The sequence below is a fragment of the Adiantum capillus-veneris genome, chromosome 16 (assembly GCF_014529385.1).
Source record: "Adiantum capillus-veneris isolate H3 chromosome 16, ASM1452938v2, whole genome shotgun sequence".
NCBI lineage: Eukaryota > Viridiplantae > Streptophyta > Polypodiopsida > Polypodiales > Pteridaceae > Adiantum > Adiantum capillus-veneris.
Genome location: NC_140946.1, coordinates 50640745 through 50647158, shown reverse-complemented (window position 1 = coordinate 50647158; position 6414 = coordinate 50640745).

Sequence of the window (6414 nt, the reverse complement as noted above, 5' to 3'; positions counted from 1 at the left end):
TGAAGGAAGCATAGGGGTGTGCCCACATCAGTAAAAACGTGGGTCTCAAAGAGACAAAATTTGACTTTTGTTTAAAAAAATTCATTTTTACTTGTTTCTAACTTAAAACTCCCTCCCAACGTATATACATATCCAAAAATCATTTTTTGACCCATTTTTTAACCCACAAGCTTAGAAAGTCCATTTTTTCAAAATTCTTTTTCCCCAAAAAGTAATAAACATTTTGTTCTCTCCTCCTCCTCCCTCCTCCCTCCTCTCTCCTCTCTCCTCTCCCTCCCCCCCCCCCCCCCCCCCCCCCCCTCCCCCCCCCCCCCCCCCCCTCCCTCCTTCTCTCCTCCCATCTTCCTCAACCTCTCTACCCTTCCCCCTCTATCTTTTCATCATTTGCTTCCTCACGCAACAGCTTCCATGGTGCTCACAGACATCACAAATGGTTTGCTTCCACCACCATGTACTCCGCACACCAAAAGCATACATATTCGCTTACCCACGGCATTTGCATTGAATACCACTAGTGAAGGTGATCAAAAGTCATCACAGGAACGTCACACTGCTTGTGAGATCAATGTTGACATTTGGGTGGATGGCCATTTGTACCCTTATGATCCTATAAGCCGCTTCCATCCACCATTTAATAGCCTTTCCACATTTCTTCAATTTCTTGGGAGGGGATAAGCAGGTTTGTTAGGCTATTGCAAGCGGTTGTGTATGGGTACAGGTGCTTCTTTGCATATGTGGATGCATGAATGTCAAGCTCTTCACCTCAAGACGAAGGCATTACAAGAGAGTGTTGCCTCTTCGGAGAGGGTAGTTAAAACTCTAGAACAACAAATGCAAGAAAAGGAGTCTCACATCCAGAAGCTTACCAACACCATCACATACTTGAAAGAAACACCCCTTGGTGCAAGGGAACGCAAACGCACATAATTCATCCATTGAAACTCTTGCACATTCGGGAGGAGCATGCAAACGACGAGTTACAGCCACAAGGTGATTTGGTCTTTACTTGCATGATGCATTCTTACTTCACACTATTTTCTAACATTTATGTTTATTTGTTTCTAGAAACTTCATCCAGGAGGCATGCGGTGGAACAAGCCAAGATGATCGAATCAACCTTCTCACTAGTTGTCTCAATACCCAGGACGTGATTTCTATCTTACAATCACCTGGAGGTAAGCACATTAAGGATGCAGTCACCAAGGACCTTATGCGTAAATTAAGAAATGTGGGATGATGACGTTCAACAAGCTTGTGATGAGGCTGGAGTCAGCACCAAAGCCTATCAGGATAGTTTTTGACTCCTAAAGGATGCCCTCAAAGAACATGGCATTGTGGAAAACCTATTTCCCGTTCCTCACAAGGTCAAGCTCGCAAAGAAGGCCACAAACGAAGATGTATTCTCCTGCATTGGGACATACCTACACATTGAGGACACAATGCCAACTTCCCTTTATGCTTTGTGCGCAACAAAGACAAGGGGAAAAGGTAAGAAACAATCCATAAGACCTTCGGAGAAGGGCTTTCCTTACACAATGTGGAACAATATTTTCGTGGATCTTAGAAGGCTTCAAGAAGCCATGCTTAGATTTTACGAGTTACCTAAAGAAGGTGACACACTTTACTTTTTTCTTTGGTATTATTCTTATTATAACTCTGAAGTTTAAGGTCTTAGCACTATTTATTTTGTAGTGCTTGGCACAAAAGTCACTTTTGTGCTGAAACTCGATGAGTGTCAAATAGTGAAAGGCCGAAGGTTAGAGAGGCTAAGTGTCACTCTAATGAACGAGGCGCTTCTGTAAACCAAGCGAAGGGATTCAATCGAGCCATCTTCCACCCCATCTTTTAGCGTGCAATCAGAGAAAGACATTTGGTGGTTGGGTGCTATTGAGGTGCCCAAAGAGACCAATGGAGTACTTTCATGGATTTTTGAGAGAACTCCATGGATCACAGAAGTAATACACTCCCAAATTGTAGGTCAGAAGTTGGAGATTGAGGGTTTTGGTAAATATGATGTGGAGTGGAACTTAGGTGGGGATTTGAAGACCATAAAGTGTTTGCTTGGCTGCAAGCAAGGGGCTTCTTCTCTCATGCCTTGTCCATTTTGCACTCGAGGGTACAAACCTAATGGAAACAAATCACATAAGAGCACTGTAAAGGCCGGTTCCATGCTTCCATGGCAAGGGCATGGAGAACAAGGGTTAGATTTTCGTGGTGTCGGAGATGAAGGTAGAGAATGGGAAGCGTCTATTTTGAGATGTCCCATGCTCAATGCCCCAGACCGTGATCAAAAGGACCACGCTTGGAATCCAATCTTTCGATTTCCTCTATCGAATGTACATTTTTGTACATTACACGCATTCATGCGCATTTTTGATAGGCTATTGAAGCTCCACATTGACTATGCTTTCACAATGAAACCGTTGGAAAAGTCCCAGGAAGTGATCGAAAGAGTGGAGGTACTCTTGAATTCCATTGGCTGTCACGGTGGAAATGTGTCTATCGTTGCTACAAAAAACACAAGGGAGGCCCATGAAATTGCTCAACAAGTGTCAATGAGTGGACAAAAAGCTAGACACTTTTTGAAGAAAGTTTCCCAAGGAAAGCCAAGTCGATATGATGCTCAAAATAGCTCCAACCTGCAGGCAAATAACCTTTGGGAGCTTTGGAAGGAGTTATGCAAAGCTACTACCGACAATGATTCAAATGGCGAGCTTGCAAACAAGCGCGAGCAAATTTGGGCACATTTTGATAAAATGGTCAAGCTTATGGGCCTTAACAGCACAACAGAAGAACAACACCAATCATTTCAAGAAGCCTTGGCGGATTTTACCAAGGTCTTCACCCTTTCTTGGGGTGAAAATAACATCACACATTACATGGTAAGTCATTTTACATGGTGTATTCATTACAAGGGATTGTTTTTATTTAATAATGTGGATCGTTTACTCATGTGAACAACATATCTTGTTTGTGCATGGTGCATTTTTTATGCACAAGTATGGATCGCTTGAAGTTTTTAGCACTCAAGGCATGGAGAAGTCCCATTATCGAGCAAGGGGAGTGTACTTCAAAAATACTCAACATGGTGGTGGAATGGTGTAATCCAATTATTTGGAGGAGATGTTCAATTGGTTTTTTTGCACAACATTTGCTCGTAAGCTCACAATGGAGCGTGCGCAACAATCCAAGATTGCTATTGAAGTGCGGAAATGGAGTTGTCAAGAGCATAGCAACAAGTGGCAAATGTCGCAAGGTCCCACCAAGCATGCTGCATGGCGGCGATGCAGAGTGTGACAAGGATAAAAGTGGATACTGCGCGAGTCACTAAACATGAACGCAAGGTCCAACTCTTAGCGACATGTTTATTTAAAAAATAATACTTTTTTAAAAAAAATTAGTGTGAACAGGGCCCTTTTTAAATAGGCCCTTATAAATATTGCATGCTCTCATAAACCACTCATTTCTTAAGAATAGGTGAGCTCTTACCAACGAAATGGCGCGCACCAAACAAACCGCGAAAGAGCAAACAAAAACACCCTCCAAGGATGTGAGAAGCCGTCATGGCTTAAAGGCACAAGAAAACGGCCACGAACGCCTGGCCGTTCCAGGAACTCATCTGGTAGTGGGCATGGTGGTAGCGCACGAGAGTCATCGAGGACTGTTGAATCTCCGCCTCCTCAAGATATAACACCTAGAAGGAGAATGAAGCAACGTGCCCAGCGCTGGAGAGAAGAAGAGGGCCAGCAAACAACAGAGTCCAATAGGGAGCAGCCGTCGCGCCACCAATCACAAGCAGGACCATCCAGGACTCGGGTGGTCCATACAGACACTGAATCAGAGAGTGAGCCACCATGGCTGCGAGCAAAAATACCGTGCACACACCGGGTGGCCGTTGGGGGGAAAACATTGCCAAGAGGCCATGGAGCTCTCCCCACACGACAAGATCGGCAGCCAAGGGAAGAGGAAGAATCAGAAGAGGCTGTAGAACCATCCCCGAAGCATGTAAACAGGCGCAATTCTAAGTTTTTCAAGAAGCCTAAACGCCGCCCGCCAGCAAATGTGCAAGTGCCCCCAAGAAAACCGCAGCGGCGCCGAAAAATAGCAAGGCCATTTGCAGAAATCAGCCACTATCAGAAGACGACGGAGCTTTTGATTCGACGTGCCCCCTTTTCTCGCACTGTGAAGGAGGTGCTTCAAAGCTATGGAAATCAGTATAGAATGCAAGCAATAGCGCTAGAGGATATTCAAGAAGCTGCAGAGGCCCACATCATTTCAGTGTTGGAAGATACCAACCTATGCGCCATACATGCAAAGCGAGTGACAATACAACCAAAAGATATGCAGCTTGCACGTCGATTGCGACGAGACTTCGAGCATTAGCCAAAGTTACCCCTCTTTTTGTATTGCACACCCTTATCTTTGTAATGATTTGACTTTCCAATGACAATATGATCAACAGTTGTGTCTACTCTGTCTATTATCTTTGTAATGAAATGACTTTGTAATTTCAAGTTCTGGATGTAATTGCAGGCAATTTCAGTAAATTTCTGCTTTTTAAGTACCCTTGAGGGTAGATAAACCTATAAGGTGCATCTAAATGAATGATACAAAACCAATCCATTGCAATAAATTTGTGCTTTGTAGGTATCCTAGGGGGTAGATTAGCCTACTAGGGGCAAAAAAAAAGCTTGGCCACAAGGGCGCGCAAATGGCCTATCCAAAACTGATGGATGGGCCATTTGCGCGCCCTTGTGGCTAGGCTTTTTTTTGCCCCTTGTAGGCTTATCTACCCCCTAGGATACCTACAAAGCACAAATTTACTAAAACCTATTGGTTTTGCATCATTATTTTACATGGATCCTTGTGGACACCCTTTTTTGGCCATTTCAAGCTTTGAATTCCCTATAGGATATAAAAATAAATAACATATTGTGAAGCCAAGTGTCTATGCAACAGTAATTTGGATTTTTCAAATGTCCAATGTAATTGGAATTTTTGGTGCAGGGGTGTACTAGGTATAGCTGAAGCAGGTGATAGTGTGCTAGAAACTTCATCTCATAATTGATTTCACCTTTTCTAGTGTCCTTGAGTGTGAACATATGCTGGAATTTCCATAAAAAGGGTGCATCTAAATGAGTGATGCAAAACCAATCCATTGCAATCAATTTGTGCTTTGTAGGTATCCTAGGGGGTAGATTAGCCTAATAGGGGTAAAAAAAAAGCCTGGCCACAAGGGCGCGCAAATGGCCCATCCAAAACTGATGGATGGGCCATTTGCGCGCCCTTGTGGCCAGGCTTTTTTTTGGCCCTTATAGGCTTATATACCCCCAAGGGTACTTAAAAGCACAAATTTACTGAAATTGACTGCAATTACATACAGAACTTGAAATTACAAAGTCACCAATCAAAAACAAATTCATATCAACAATTGAAACAATTTTGAAGATTGACAAATCACATTCAAAAGAATTTGCAATATAGAGAGACAATTTCAAATATTTTTTATTCCTTCCAAAACGGTGATCTTACATCATGTATCTGAGGAGTTCATAATTTTTTTGACCATTTCCTGGCGCCTATTTTGCGCATAAGGCAACTCCCCAGTCAAAAGGGACTGCGCTATTGCCTTTGGGTCAGTTGAGCCAATGGAAGCATGTATCCCTATCTGGGCAAGCACTTTACCACGAAAGCGAGTGCCAAACGCTGTGCATACAAGGGATCTACGCACTAGGAACACTTGATGTGCAGTTTGAGCAATGGTGCTCAAACACAAAAACTTGCTCAAAGCTTTTAACGACCAAGTCATAAAATGGGCTTGGGGAGTAAATTTATTATGGATAATGGCCACATCGCCAGGGGGGAGTTGTCCTAGGTAATGGGCAAGGGAAGCTTGAGGTCCAAAGCCCGTCCGCTTGCCACCCGTCCTTGTAGCAAAATCATCAACCTCCACAACATCCTGTCATAAACCGATGAAGGTTGATAAAAAAGACAATGAAGGATAAAATAGTAACATGAAAATTAGGATACAGTTTACCTCCTGCTCCTTGTCGTCCGCCTCCCTGTTGCCCTTTGCATCCAAGTCAATGCTCCCATGCACCACAGATACGAGCTTTGGATCATCATATGGGAGGTTGCATAATGGCATAGGCATCCTAGCAGCCTCAACCTTGGCTTGCGTGGCTTGGAAATCTTCATCGGCCACGTGCAACTGCTCTACTGCCAAGACCTCCGCACATACAACTGCAATAGTGTCAGCAACAGAGTCCCCATCTGGCAAGAGCTTGCTTTCTAGGGCATCTGGCGTATTGTCTAAGAGACATTTGCTGCTGTTGCATAGCACGCTCAAGCATTCATCCATGCGCAGGCTAAATGCTTTCTCCAAATCATGCAGGAACACATACTCCTCCCCAT